We start from the raw sequence: 15,675 nt of genomic DNA, 5'->3' as shown, positions 1-15,675 counted from the left end.
AGCTCTGTGACCCCCGGGGCTAGTACTTCCGGCACAGGGAGCATCTCTAACACGCACTTCCTGTGCTGGAAATACAGGCCGTGGACACACACTGAGCTCACTGGTACCTGTGCTGCCCGCAGCCTGTACTTACGGTACAGGGAGCGCGTGTTAGAGACGCTCCCTGTGCTGGAATTACTAGCCCCGGCAGACACAGAGCTCGGGGCTTGCGGAATCCCCTGGACACCCCCAGACCCCAAACTTCTGCAGCACCCTGGAGGCCTACCCATCCGCTGGATGCTGGCTATGCCACCCCCGTGGGCCCGGACCACGGGCCCCCTGATGCGGCGTGGCCCTGTAGCGGCCACTATGGCTGGTAGTTCCGCCACTGTTTGTGGGCAGTTATGTATGATATAAATATTCAGAGACATTGTCTGACAGCACAAGCGAGCAGAAGGTCAGGCAGCAGAGATTATTCATGAAGAGGAGGTTGGAGAAAGAAATGGTGAGGCAGAGTGTACATTACTGTACACTAACCAGTGATCTTTTGATCACTGTTACAATACACTGCACTACTACTGTAGTGCAGTGTATTGCCTGTGTCATACTGAGCTGACAGGCAATCTACAAAGCCATGCCTCTGGCATGGCTGTCTAGCGGATTCACAATGGAAGGCCCCCAGGATTGCTATGACAACTTTCAGAGGCCCGGGCCTCATTGCCGGATGTCCAATCAGGTAAGTACCGGGCCGCACGCTAACAGAACCCATTACATGCCACTGTCATGACTTGACAGCAAAATATAACGGGTTAAAACTACCTGGGGCAGTAAATTACTGCTGACAGCTGATCACCTGCGGTACCGACGCTCCTGCATTGGTAGCATTTATTCTGTCCCCACTGTAAAAAGCCAACTAGGACAGAGTAAAGTAAAGTAGTGACCGACGTAAAAAGCCGATATGGCGTTCACTAAGGGGTTAACAAAAGGATCCACATCTTCTAGGGCAAACGGAGGTTTCCCAGAACTATCCTCATTAGAAAGGTCTAAATCTGAGCCTTCAATGTAATAACCCCCGCATCTGAATCACATTGACATAACCAAGGATATATGTGCATTATCAGAAAATTACCTATTGTTTAAATTAACTTTTTTTTATGTTGGGTTGTCCGATAAAGAAGTATTTTAAAATAATGTTGCTGGGGCCGCAAAAAATATTACAAAGATGTATACTTACCCAGCCTGTTCCCACACCACTGCTTGTTTCCTTAGAAGCTAATCTCCACTGCAGTCCTCATCTTTACTAGCTCCACTGAGATTTCTTGTGAACAAGACATGCCCACTCAATGGCTGATCAATTCTCATTAGCCACTAAGTGGGCATTTTCTGTCCACAAGGAATTCCACCAGTGCAATTGATACGGAGGAGGATTGGGCGCTCTGGAATTTCATAGTGGTGGGGGAGCAGGCCGGGTACATGTGGTATACCCCCGGAGGTGTTATATCGGAGGGACAACCGGTCACTTACTAGGTGTTGTAGTGTGACACCACTCCGGTGGTGGGTGGCCGAGATACAGCTGGACCTTATTATGTTGTCACGTGACGCCAGTGCCTTTTGGGTGTAAGGCCGGATGTACCCTTTTCCCCTGTGGTCAGTGTCCTGCCGGGCTGCTACCGGGTCCCTTGGGATAGTGTCACAGATGATGTAGTCACGGATGGCCAGAGCGGTGTAATGACCCTCCCGGATAGTAGGACCTGCCACCCACAGAATGGGGAAGTGTTCCAAGGTTGAGGTGTATAAGCTGTGCAGGTGGTAATGAATGATCACAGACTCTTAAGATAACGTTGAGTTGGTTTACTAGTAAATCTGCAGCAGGTAATACAGAAGACCTTTGATATACACTTGACAAAGTTCCAATAAAAGACTTGAACATAGGACAGCCAGATCTGTAGGATAAGTGCAGTGTAGGGGGTAGTTGTATCGATAAAGTTGTGCTGAGGTAGAGTAGCAGAGAGGAGGATGGTGTGAGAGTCTTAACCCATGTAGTACTGTGCTCTGCCGGGATGTTGGAGGATACAATAGAATACTTGTAGAAAAAGAAGAACACCTGTGCCTGTGTATTGACATTTACTCTAGTCTTCAAAGGAAAAGAAAATGTCTAATATAGGAGCACACCCACAATCAAATACGTCAAAAAACACAATAAAGTTTATTGGACGTAAATCAAAAATACAAAGAAACAGCATACAAAAATGGCAAAGAAAAGCAGATCCCTGCACACTAAAAGCACTTAAAATTCCCAAGAAGGGAAAACATGGTGGGACCCACACTGTAGTGGGGGACCCCCGGGCCAGCCAACGGTCATACAATACAGCTCAAATAACCCTCATAAATGATAAAAAACAAAACAAAAAAAACAAATTGTATGTGAGCCACAAAAGAAGTTCCGGTGGAACGTAACGCGTAGGGGCATCATGGGCCGCCACGAGTCGCTCTTCTCCCTCTCTGTTTGGTGACATGATTTTTGACTGTTTCACTGTTTGTTATCCCATATTGTAGTCACTATACACTTGACACATTGTATTTGCTTTGTTGCCTTATATTTGCATACTTTATATTTATTAAGAGTTTTTTTGTGGCTCACATACAATTTTTTTTTAATCATTTATGAGGGTTATTTGAGCTGTATTGTATGACCGTTGGCTGGCCCGGGGGTCCCCCACTACAGTGTGGGTCCCACCATGTTTTCCCTTCTTGGGAATTTTAAGTGTTTTTAGTGTGCAGGGATCTGCTTTTCTTTGCCATTTTTGTATGCTGTTTCTTTGTATTTTTTGATTTATGTCCAATAAACTTTATTGTGTTTTTTGACGTATTTGATTGTGGGTGTGCTCCTATATTAGACATTTTATTTTCCTTGGGGGGTTATCTTGTGTGTTTGAGTGTCTTAGGAAGCACCCCTTCTTTCTGTTTATTATTTGGTAGTGCAGGCCCCATTTGCGATGCTTTACTCTAGTCTTCACACCACCTTATGCCCACTAGCATTGGCCGAACCATACTAATGGGTGACACAGGTCCCAGACCTTGTTACCTGGGTTGAGCGGAATGCTGAGGGTTCCCTGCTGACACTCGTGCTGCGAGATGGAGTTCATAGGCTTACTGCAACTTTGCTCTACCCGGATCAGTTTCTTGCTCTTTGGCTCTATAGTGGATACTGTCCTGCTCTGTGACTTCTCCTAATCCCAGGCGTTGGTTGAGGTTGTCTGTAGGCTCCTAAGAGGTTTAACACTGCATAGTGCTTTGTGTGGGTACTTGTAAGAAGGTTGGTAACAGTGTGCTGTCTGGCGTCCTAGCCATGCGGGGCAAGGGCTAAGACTGAACTACACTTCCTCTTTCCCGCGTGACTCACTTCCTCCACAGCTGGTATGGGGCGCTGTGATTGGTTGAACAGAGTGCAATAGAAGAAGAGAGAGGAGAGGTGGTAGGAAAGAAGAAAGCAGAAATCCTACTGGTCTACAGACCACACACACAAACACAATAACCCTTTGCGATCCTTCAGCTGTGCAGCTTCCATATACCAATACATAATACAACGACATCTAGTGGTCAACTTTTAGTACTACTTTCACCATAATAAGACCACAAAAAGTACAGACTATTGCGAAGGGTGTATGCAATAGTAACACTTCTAGTGGGATTCCCATTGACATATTGTACAACCAAGCCCTGACAACTCTTTAACATAAAAAGTCAATTTAAACAGACAGTTTTTTTTTTTACAATTACACATTCTACTTCATTACTTGCCTTGTAATACAAGCCATGAGCTCTTTGGCAACAGTATGCAGTCAGTAAACACCTTTGTGCTGAAGAAACTTTTTTTTTTGGCAGTAGGCAAGGTATTTATTGTGCACAACATAGTTCATGGTTGCATAAAGATTTATTGCTAACATTAATAATATAAATGCTGGGTGAGGTCCCCCCCATCATAGCGGGGGGATCTATCCTGCTGCCAAAAAGTCCCACAGCCTTCAAATGAGCAGTACTAGTGAGGTCATGACAGATATAAGCAACACAATGCAGGAACATGCTTCAGGCATGATGGCTATATCTTTCATGAGTTGTTAGGCTATGTTCACGCTACATAAGTTTCGTAAAAATAATCACGGCCGTTGTAACATCTGCCGTGATTACTACGGAACTTACGTAGTGCTGCCTTCTAAGGAATCCCAGCTGGAGTGTATACACATGGTATACACTCCGGCCAGGATCCATAGCGCCGCAAGAAATTGACATGTCAGTTTTCTGTTGCCGCTATTCAGTGAATAGCGGCCACAGAAAACCTGTCAGGGCACACAATGGAGGGTGTGGCTTCGGCCTCATGCTCCATTGTAAGCAGCAGTAGTAGACTATAATAAGTCCTTTTTGGGCGGTAGCTGGGGGCCTGAGCTTCTGGGGGGCCCATGGCCACCCAAAAAGACTTATACTTTCAGTGGTGTATTGTCTCCTAACTACAGTTCTGCTGTGATTTGCAAACAGTTTCTGCTTTTTACCTCAATTTTGCACAAATGTACTATGATTACCCCGATAGTGTTGCCATAGTTAAAGTGGGGTGGGTGGCCCAGGCTTGGTGAACAGCCAGGGGACTATAGTGAAATTAATCCGCCCCTGGTGAGCAGTGGGGAATCCGAATTCAGCGGCAGTGAAGATCAGGGATGATCTTCTCTGACACCGGCCGTTCCGTGACCCACCCGTGTCTATATATATATATATATATATATATATAAACACCCAGATACAGTATATTAATGCACACACTTGATACACCTACACACCTACATGCAAAGACATATATTTACACATGTACACAAGGACATACACAGTACAGATGCACAATTACTATCCTAAGGGACTCTGGTATCAGGGTTTGCCCTATAACCATTTTTAAGGGAACAGTGAGGGGGCTAGGGGTCTCTGGGTACAGGACAGGAGTACAGAGTTTTCTGCCTGGGTGCTCCCACACAGACTGTAACAGAGTACAAAGTGATCTTCCCCCATCCTCTCTTCTCCTTACTTGACCTCTGCAGCAAACACAGGACTGATGTTATGGAGGCCAGAGCTACATATGACAGGAGAGGTGAGGGGAGAAGAGATGAGGGCAGAGTAACCTCAGGGGAGAACAGAAGAGGGGAGCAGCTGTATAACACTTCTTACAGCTGCCCTGCACTCCTGCTCCATCTCACAGTACAGTAACACAGATATGACATAATACACTCACCTGCCTTCTCTGTCCCTGCTGACTCCCAAGCTTCAGAGGAAATCCTCAGCCTGCGCCCCCTGCAAGCTGTGAGGAGCCCCCTCTGAGACAAAACTGTCAGTTCCCCTAATGTGTGGTGCGTCCCTGGGCACACACATCCTCCTATTACATAACACTACAACCTGGGGAAGGGGCCTGGGCCCTGCAGAGCGGTCTGGCAGAGGGGAGATCAAGTGGTTGGGAACTGGGCAGACCTCGGAGAGAAACACAGTAAGGCCATGTTCCCACTGGGTAAGTTTCGAAATAATCACGGCCGTTGTAACAACGGCTGTGATTACTACAGAACTTACGTAGTGGTACCTTCTAAGGAATCTCGGCCAGAGTGTATGCCCATAGTATACACTCCGGCCAGGATCCCTAGCGGCATCACAAGAAACTGCCATGTCAATTTTCTGCAGCCACTATTCAATGAATAGCGGCCACAGAAAACCCTGTCAGTTCACAAAATGGAGCGTGCGGCCACAGACTCCATTGTGTTTTACGTGTTTGTGTTTAGCCTGAGGTGGTAAGGGGACCCTGCCTGCTGCGACAGCAAAGTGCATTTTTTATCACATGAAATAAAAAATATTAAAAAGTGATCAAATAGTTGCATATACGCATGCAAGGTACAGATAAAAAGTACAGATCATGGGGCAAAAAATGATACCTCACACAGCCCCATTGACCAAAAAATAAAAGCGTTATACGGATGGTAATAGAGCAATTTGAGGAACATTTAGTTTAAAAAAAAAAAAAGGCTTTGATTTTTTAAAAGCAGTCAGATAAAATAAAAATCATACAAGTTGCCAATTGTTGTAATCGTACTTATTTAAAAAAATAAATAAATAACATGACAGTTTTACCATAGGGAGAATGGTGTTAACACAAAACCCTCCAAATGGAAAAAAAAGGCTTTTTACCCTTTTCACCACGTAAATAGTTTTTTCCCGGGTTTTACAGCATATTTTATAGCACAAAAAATAAGGGCTCATTTCAGTCTGTAGGTGAAAAAAATGCAAGCACTATGACCTTTCAAACATAAGGAGGACAAAACGAAAGCGCAAAAGTGAAAATTGGCTGAGCCCTTAAAGGGTTAAAGATCCACACATCTTCCATACATTATATGAATTGGAGATCACATACCTTTTTAACACACACGGAGCTTTGTCAGTCCAAATGTCTAAAAAATTAAACGTCAAGTCTTTCTTTATCTCTTAACTAAAGTGAACTTTGTTTTCTCAGATGGAGTTTGCTCACTGGCAACTGCAGTTCGCAAGCTTAGCATTTTATTAGATCAGTATTCCAGAGAGCATTTTCCTTAGTTTGCAGGATTACTTCCTTTACTACAAACTTCAACAAACAGGAAAACTCCTAGCAATACAGCATGTACAGTATAAACTATGTTCCCACAATGTAAAAATAAGGGCAAATAATGGCTGTTAATGATCACGAACATTAACCCCTTCATGACCCGGCCCGAAATGACCACACTATATTTCATTTTTCCATTTAGTTTTTTTTCCTCCTCGTCTTCTAAGAGCTATAGCGTTGTTATTTCTGCATCTACAGGGCCATGTAAGCGCTTGTTTTTTTTCCAGGAAAAAGTGTACTATAAAATTAAATGTTTTCGTAACTTCGTAACTGTCTACGTAATACACTTTACGGTACAAAGTACATGATATCTTTATTCTATATGTCAGGCTGAATACAGCCATATGCATGTTTAGGTAGCTTTTCTAATTTTTTTTTTTTACAAAGCTTTTTTTTGTGTGCAAATAATGGCCCTATTGTGACACTTATATTGGTTTCATTTGTTCACCTATGAGGCTGTTTGGGACGGCATTTTTTGCACTATGATCTATAGTTTTTATTAGAACAATAGTTTTGTAAATTAGACATTTTGATCATTTTATATATACAGTATAAGGCTATGTTCATATTACGTAAAAGACCGGCTGTTCGGAGAACGTCCGGTCTCTGAAAAGATCATCCCGGACTGTACTGCAGTACCAGCCGGATGATCTTTAGCCCTGCAGAGTTCTGATGCGGGCGCATCCTTGCGCGCCCACATCAGAACTCCCCATTGCACACTATGGATCGTGTGGCCGGAGCCAGTGTGCACTGACATGTCAGTTGTTTGAGGTGCTGCTTGGGATCCCGGCCGGATCGTATACTATGTGTCTGTTGGGCCAACTCTAGCCTTAAAGGGGAACTATTAGCAGGTATGTATATAAATGGATAAACTCCACAGACTCTTCAGTTTTTTAATAAAAACGTTTTAAATTTTCCGACGCATTTCGGACCTCAAAGGTCTTTAATCATGGCTCTTAATATTCATTAGCTGCAAATCAGGCTATTTGATGTGAATGTTTAAAGCGTAACTGTCATTTCAGGGCCATTTTTCTGAAAACATTAAATATCAACAGTTCAAGCGATTTTAAGAAACTCTGTAATAGGTTTTATAAACCAAAAGAGTTTCCTTCTGTACTGAAAAAGCAATCTCCCAGCCTCCCCCCTCACATCAAATGAAGCACGATTTCTGTCTCCATTATGTGGCTATGGAGAGGGGAGGGGCTGAGAGGAGTGACTGAGCACGGAGCAGTCCTGCACAGCACAACACCCTGCAATCTTCTCTCAGTAAGTTCATAGATAAGCACTGACCTTTCTGACACCTGAATTTAGCGTTTTAGGTGCCCAGAGAGTCTACAAACAGCTGACCTTCCTGTCACCTCTTCCTGCTCCCTCATCTCCCTCAGCCCCTCCCCCCTTCATAGGCTTACAATGGGAGAGCAGAAGCCGTCTTCACTGGCTTCTCTGTAATGAAGACGTGTTTGCCTGATAATGCACAGATAAGAAGTCGGGGGGGAGGCTGGGAGATTGCATCTTGAGTACAGAAGGAGGCTTTTTTGGCTGATGAAACCTATTACAGAGTTTCTTAAAATCGCTTATACTACTGATTTCTGCAATTAAAAAAAACATGACAGTTACGCTTTAAGGACTCAATCCGGCATTTCATATGTTACCGTTGTCCTATGTATGGCTTGGGAGGAACACACATGGTCTGCTGCTCTCAGCATTACACATTCCATTTACACAGAAAGATTATCTGACAGATTATCTGCCAAAGATCTGAAGCCAAAGCCAGGAATGGATTTGAAAAGAGGAAAAATCTCAGGCTTTCCTTTATGACCTGATCTGTGTTTATAGTCTGTTTCTGGCTTTGGCTTCAAATCTTTGGCAGATAATCTGTCAGATAATCTTTCTGTGTAAATGGACCCTAAACCCTGGTTTACTAACAAGCTGTTTTGGTTTACCGACATTGTCGACCTCCACAGTAAATCAATTTTACCCTTCAATACCCTATCCTCAGATCAACTCCATGCATCCACTCAATAGCATTATCTACAAATACACAATTTTATGTCCTTCTTGTTTCAATTCACCACTGTCTAACCAAGTCTTTGAAAGACTACACGGAGCAGGGGTTTCAAGGGCTAATTAAAGATATATGATGCTTATGCATCCCAACCATAATAGCCAATACAGCGGTGCCTTGGATTACAAGTATAATTCGTTCTGGAACTGTGCTTGTAATCCAAATCAACTCTTAAACCAAAGCAAATTTTCCCATAACAAGTCATAGAAATGCAGACAATTGGTTCCACACCCCAAAAATAATTATTTATTATTCTGAATAACATGTAAAACAGATGAAATAAACATTCAGAAACAGCAGAATATGTGATATTATAAGTTACTGTACAGTAATAGGGAGGATGGGAAACCCAAGGGCTGACAGAGACTGCAGGGAGCATGAAGGATTCAGCAGGGCAGATGTGGGCACATACATGCAGCACTCTCTATTCGGGGAGAGAGGGGTTACAGCTATGGAGAGATTACCTCCACCGTCCTGTCCCCTGATGTAAGCCCCAGCCTGAAGTGGATCTGCTATGATTTGGAAGGTGAGGGAGACTTCCTGGGTCAGAGTACTGGGCTCTAGACCCCACTATGCAGACCATGCCCCTCCCCCACTCGCGCTCCCACCCAGTTAAGGGAGCTTTTAAACCAAAGCAATTCTCTTAAGTCACATTTTTGAAAAACTGTGAGCTCTTAAACCAAAATGCTCTTAAACCAAGGTACCACTGTACTTCTATATACATCACAATAAGGCTAGGTTCACACTGCATTTTTGCAGTTAGTTTTTTTCATCCATTTTTTGCAAAAAACGGATGCATTTGTGTGCATCCGTTTTTCCATTGACTTCCATTGTAAAAAAAAAACGGATCAAAACGGATCCGTTTTTTTTAACGGACACAAAAGTAGTGTCAGCTACGTTTTTGTGTCCGCCCCAAAAAATGGATCCGTTTTGATATGGGTTTTTTTACAATGGAAGTCAATGGAAAAACGGATGTACACAAATGCATCCGTTTTTTTCATCCGTTTTTTTGCAAAAAACGGATGAAAATAACGGAATGCAAAAACGCAGTGTGAACGCAGCCTAAGAAAATCAATACAAGCTACTAATGTTGTGGTATTATATGCCAGATGTCCAGCATGCAATTAATCCAATCATTTCTAGCATGTGATGGAGGTGCCAGTCTAATATTGCCTCCCTCATCCACATCTATTGGTCCCGTCCTCCTATTGCTCTATACTGATACATTGTACAAACACTAAAGAGAAATCAAAGAGATTTCGGGCTTGCATATCTCTTTGGACCCTGTGTTTTATATTTTCAATATTTCTTCCCATGTAACACACTTAAACTTCTACTAAATCTTCTCATGGCAACTCTAGAGCAGTGATACAGCCTGTGCACAGTTCGCAGTTATTGCTATCAGTTCTCACTGTGCTAGAAGCAGAGCGAGCAGTGACAGCAACCACCACTCCCTCTGCAGAAGCTGCCAAAAACACACCAATCATAGACTATACAATACAGGGACCATACAGGACAATAGTTCTGTTCGGCAGCGCTTGAGCAGAGCAGGGGGTCAGGAATTGCAGAGCTTAGATAGCACTGCAGTTATCTACACAGTCGTTGGTGGTAGCAGAGGGGTCGTGTCACCCCTTACTGCTGCCAGTAAACAGAAGTATATGTGTAAATAAAAAAATCTTTTTTTAAAATAAAGTTATAGTAAGGCCCCCTTCACACGTCCGGAAAATCTGTCCGGATTTCCTATCAGGAAATCCGGACGGATTTCCGGACTCATAGACTAACATTAGACACGGACACCCTTCCGGATTTTTCCGGAAGGGTGTCCGTTCCGGAAAATAGGACCGGATTTTTTAGATCCTGTCCTATTTTCGTCCGGAAATCCGGCACGGACGCCCCCATAGAAGTCTATGGGAGCGCCGGAATCACGGGCATTTTCCTGATGTATGTCAGGAAAGTGCCCGCGATTCCGGACTGGTAGAGAGCCAGCCCCGGCCGCCGTACGATCACCCGCACACCCCCATCCCCTTCGCACCGCACCGCACACTCTGCCCGGCACTACAGGGCTGGCCGGCCAGAGTGCGGTGCAGATCCACCCACCCCCCCCCGCCGCCGCCGCCTAACCCCCAGTACCCGCTAGCCCCCGACAACCACCCCGCGCCCCCATACCCGCCGCCGCCGCCGCTCACCACCGGAACACCGGCTCTCTTGCATCCCCCCCCCCCCCCCCCCCCCGGGAACTCACCATCGGGCCGCCCGCCGGATGCTCCACACCTCCGACCGCCGCCGCTGCCCGGACCTCAGCACTGCACTCTGACCCGGACCCCAACCTCGCGGCCCCGACAGAGCAGGATCCGGGACAGGTGAGATTACCCCTTAGGACTACTACTCCCACCATGCTCTGCTGGCAGGCCATGATGGGAGTTGTAGTTCTGCAGCCTGTGGCCATCCAGGTTGCAGAAGTACAACTCCCATCATGGCTCTGCTGGCAGGCCATGATGGTAGTTGTAGTTCTGCAGTCTGTGGCCATCCAGGTTGCAGACGTACAACTCCCATCATGCCTTGCTGACAGGCCATGATGGGAATTGTAGTTCTGCAGTCTGTGGCCATCCAGGTTGCAGACGTACAACTCCCATCATGCCTTGCTGACAGGCCATGATGGGAGTTGTAGTTCTGCAGTCTGTGGCCATCCAGGTTGCAGACGTACAACTCCCATCATGCCTTGCTGACAGGCCATGATGGGAGTTGTAGTTCTGCAGCCTGTGGCCATCCAGGTACACGGGTACCTGTGATTTATGTTGGCATACTAGACAATATTATCTCATCAGGAAATCCTGAAGGTTTTTCCTGATGGTTTCCTGATGGTAAAAACGGATTACTGTCAGGAAATCCTGATACTTTCCTGATGACATTTGAGGTCTCCTGATCAGGATTTCCTGACAGTAAAAACTGACACGGACGTGTGAATGGGGCCTAAGGGTGCGTTCACACATACAGGATCCGCAGCAGATCCGCAGCAGATTTGATGGTGCAGATTTGATGCTGTGTTCAGTTATTTAAATGAAATCTGCTGCGGATTCGGTAAGTGTGAACGTACCCTAAAAAGTAATTTTAGTCATTACAAGTATAATAATCTCTACTATTTTATTTATTTTGGACTGTGACATGATCATCATTTCAGTTTATTAAAAGGTGCAACTTAATTTCCAGAAAATAAAATTTCTTTAATCCAGCATTTAAATCCTGGCACAGAAACCTGCATAATAATTTTATAATACCAGTTTTATTTTATTTTGGGCTGTTTTATTCAATGACCCTTCAACAAATGAATCGTACTGTATTTACATATAAAGGCAAAATGTGTAAGCTGTTCCCACAAATGATTCCTAAACTGAATATAGCAAAATTAAACAAATGTCCTGCAGTTAAGCTAGAAAAGCAGAAAAGGGGTTAAACTGTAACCAAAGCAACAAACAAAGCTTCATTTCACACTTTGTAAGGAAGGGCAAAAACAAACAAGAGAAATACAAAGTCAAAAGGCATAACAAATGAACAGACATAAAAGGAAAAACTTTTAGATACTTTACATATATGGATTTACAAGGGAATATGCCATACCTAATGTCAGTGAAAATAGAGTTGACAAATATATGTCATTGGTTCGGTCATAGAACACTGACTAATAGTTAGACTGAAAGATACTGATGTGACTGTTGACAACAATTGTCATCAGTTACATTCGTATTCCACCTGTTAATTCATTAACTTTAACATATGAAAATGCCCACTGAGTAAAACAAAAACTTTGGGGTCACATTTATCAGCTGTGCGCTTCTTTTTGCTTCTGTGCATTTTTTCTGTGCTGCATACTCACAGACCTTGCTAAAAATGTATCACTAGGCGCACAGGCCTTGATGAATCTTGCTTTTTGCTCAATTTTCTGGCTAACAAATAAAAAAATTGCACATAATAAATCTGGCAAATAAAGTAGCTAACATGAACCCCCCCCCCCCATTCCCCTTCTAAGCACCCCGCTAAACTGCAAAGATTGTTTAGTAATGGTGCATATTGGAGCATATGACAAAGAAAAGAATTCTAGGTGTTGCGTCACCCTAAAAAATCCCCAGAACTCAGTCAGACTGAGCATCTGTAGTACTGGCTGGAAAATATTTCTGATCTATGAAGGCCTTACTTGACAACTGTTGGGATACTCAGGATTTAAAAATGAATGGCCTATTCTCAGGACACCGTCAGAGGTATTTCAAGGCTCAAAAAGTCAAAGCAGGTGTGATGGCACAAAACGGATCTGCACAATATTTGTCAGATGATTTTAATAATATAACTGATTTGTGTATATTGAGTGTTAACATTTTTATAAGTTACACATTTTTTAGGCTGGGTTCACACTACGTATATTTCAGTCAGTATTGTGGTCCTCATATTGCAACCAAAACCAGGAGTGGATTAAAAACACAGAAAGACTCTGTTCACACAATGGTGAAATTGAGTGGATGTCCGCCATATAACAGTAAATAACTGCCATTATTTCAATATAACAGCCATTGTTTTACAATAACAGCAAATATTTGCCATTAAATGGCGGCCATCCACTCAATTTCAACATTGTGTGAACAGATCCTTTCTGTGTATTCAATCCACTCCTGGTTTTGGTTGCAATATGAGGACCACAATACTGACTGAAATATACGTATGTGAACCTAGCCTCAATGTGTTGTTCTGACTATTGTTCTGACTAGCTGCAAACTGCACAATGTTGGTAAAACAGCACCATTTTTTGCCACGATTTCTACAAAGAGGGAGCTATTTTACTGCAATGCAATGTAAAATAGGAAAATCGCAGCAAAAGACAACAAAGATGCCATGCGTGACCATCAGTGGAAAGTGAGAGTGGGTCCATGAGGAACAATACTATTAAATCAGTCAGAATAGACTGAGACTTTGAGATTTAGTGCATGCTAGTCTCATGCTAGCATCTGTAGAAAGCTCAGAGTTCTAATAAATGACCATGTGTTCTGTTTGCACTTTTAAAAGCATATAAGTCATGCCTATTCTAAAAACATAAAAATCATGCCATGTATTCAGGGCTGTATTAACAGCTGCTGCTGCCCTAGGCACTAAACCTGAAGGCGCCCCATCTACACGCACCTATTGGCGATACCAGACCTGACCAATACCACCATACCCCCCAACCCCCTGGAAAAGACACCAGATTTACTGGCAAGTCTGAATGGGAGAAGGGAAACTAAAAAAAATAAAAACAAAAAAATTAGTTTTTTCTGTCCCCCTGCTCCCTGGTGCTGCCCCCCTGCAAGGTGCTGCCCTAGGCACCGGACCACGGGTGCCTAGTGGTAAATACGGCCCTGCATGTATTATGCAACCCACTCAAATGAACAGTGCATTTTTATAACAGGAATTTAACATTTTGTATTTTTTAAAAGTAGAATCTGCCTAGAAATAGATGTGATATATACAAATTAGTCCTTTAATGCAAGAGTTTTATTGCATTAAGTGCTTCAAGGTTTGATCCAATAGATTTTTACATAGGTACTATTGTTTGCCCATGTGGACATGGTAATAGAGAGGTAAAAATGTGGCATCGCTTTATTAGACATGTGATGGTAATTATTATTATTATTGCAACATCATCCGGTTCTGAAAAGGAAGAATTTGTAGTCATTATGCCTACTAGAAATAGATGTATAGCTATCATCTGAAAATTGGAACTATTTGCTATAGGGTAAAGCTGAGGAAAAAATATAGTTCTTCTTGTAGTAAGGAACGTTAATAATTAATCTTTGTGTTTATCAGCTGTTTCTGCTACTGTTGTTAAACTAGATAGAGATAAGCTATAAGTAGTTAAAAGGATTGTCTCGGCATCTCATTTTTTTTTAGGTTTAGGTTTGGGTTTGCTAAAACTATTCCAAATGCACTAGAATTCTTTCATACATTGCACCACAAAAACCTTACATGACTTACTGTACATTACATACTGGGGAGAAGCCGCACTGACTTCAAAGGCAGTTGGCTGATAAGCCAAGTGCTGAACTAACAAAGTTCACTTTGTTTTTACTGTAAATTTTGTGATTATAAAGCAGTGTGGAATATCTTGTAGCATGGACATGAACAGAATAATCACAGGTGTTTTTTTAAGTAGTTCGCATCCACTATTTTTACAAATGAAGACCTAAGCATTATACTGAAGACTGCATGTCTGCATAAATACATGTATGATCCCTGAGATTGAAGGTAGGGCGACACAAACAACTAGATGAGTATTTGTAATGCCATTTCATACTAACTCCAGACCAAAAATAAAATGTAATCTGCTGCTACTGCAGGTAAATCCTTATAATAGACCCAAGCTATAAGTAAATAACTTTGACCACAAGTAAAGTGATTTAAGTAAGGCATCAACATTAATATAAATACAGACACATCTAATAGAAACCACATGTAAAAACAAATGTAGAAAGAATCTCAACATATAAATTCAAATGAAAACCAGATAAAATATGGTAAACATTGAGCATAATTAGGGATAGTAGCTGTTCAAATGAACAATAAGGCTCACAGCTACAGTAATCCACTTATGTTTCTTCTCTGGATTAGGTAGACACAAAGCCTCTAGAGGAGAATGGTACTTACAGTTTACAGTGTAAATCCCCTGGATCTTCAGTAGCTGCACTCTCACATATGATACACTGGATAAGCTGTTCACTCTATATAGGCAGCATATCCACCTCCCCCTGACCAATCACAGACACTTGCATGTCATTCAACAATCAGCTGCATCTCTCAAAAGACAGGAGAAGTCTATTTGCATCCCCTATTACAGGGCTGAATCCAAAAGTCATCATTAGAAGAGCACACTATTGTTGGAGTATAAAAGACAAATTCATAAACACAGTGGCAAACATCTGTCAGGAGAAATGCTCCAAAAAACATGATGTGC

The 15,675-nt window shown here is 42.9% G+C and overlaps 1 protein-coding gene across 4 annotated transcripts in view; it reads right to left on the bottom strand.

Annotated features, from left to right (window-relative positions):
- Positions 1-15,436, bottom strand: part of DDC (dopa decarboxylase) — a 101,536-nt gene extending 86,100 nt beyond the window's left edge. For 3 of the 4 annotated variants that reach the window (XM_069958523.1, XM_069958525.1, XM_069958526.1), the window contains exon 1: positions 6,413-6,517. The gene's annotated coding sequence lies outside the window, so the exon portion shown is untranslated. Of the gene's footprint in view, positions 1-6,412; positions 6,518-15,368 lie in introns of those variants that run through there. The other variant, XM_069958524.1, reaches the window with a different exon arrangement.
- Between the last annotated feature and the right edge of the window lie 239 nt (positions 15,437-15,675).

This window comes from Dendropsophus ebraccatus, chromosome 2, assembly GCF_027789765.1.
Source record: "Dendropsophus ebraccatus isolate aDenEbr1 chromosome 2, aDenEbr1.pat, whole genome shotgun sequence".
Lineage (NCBI taxonomy): Eukaryota > Metazoa > Chordata > Amphibia > Anura > Hylidae > Dendropsophus > Dendropsophus ebraccatus.
This window is presented reverse-complemented; position numbering and strand designations above follow the sequence as displayed.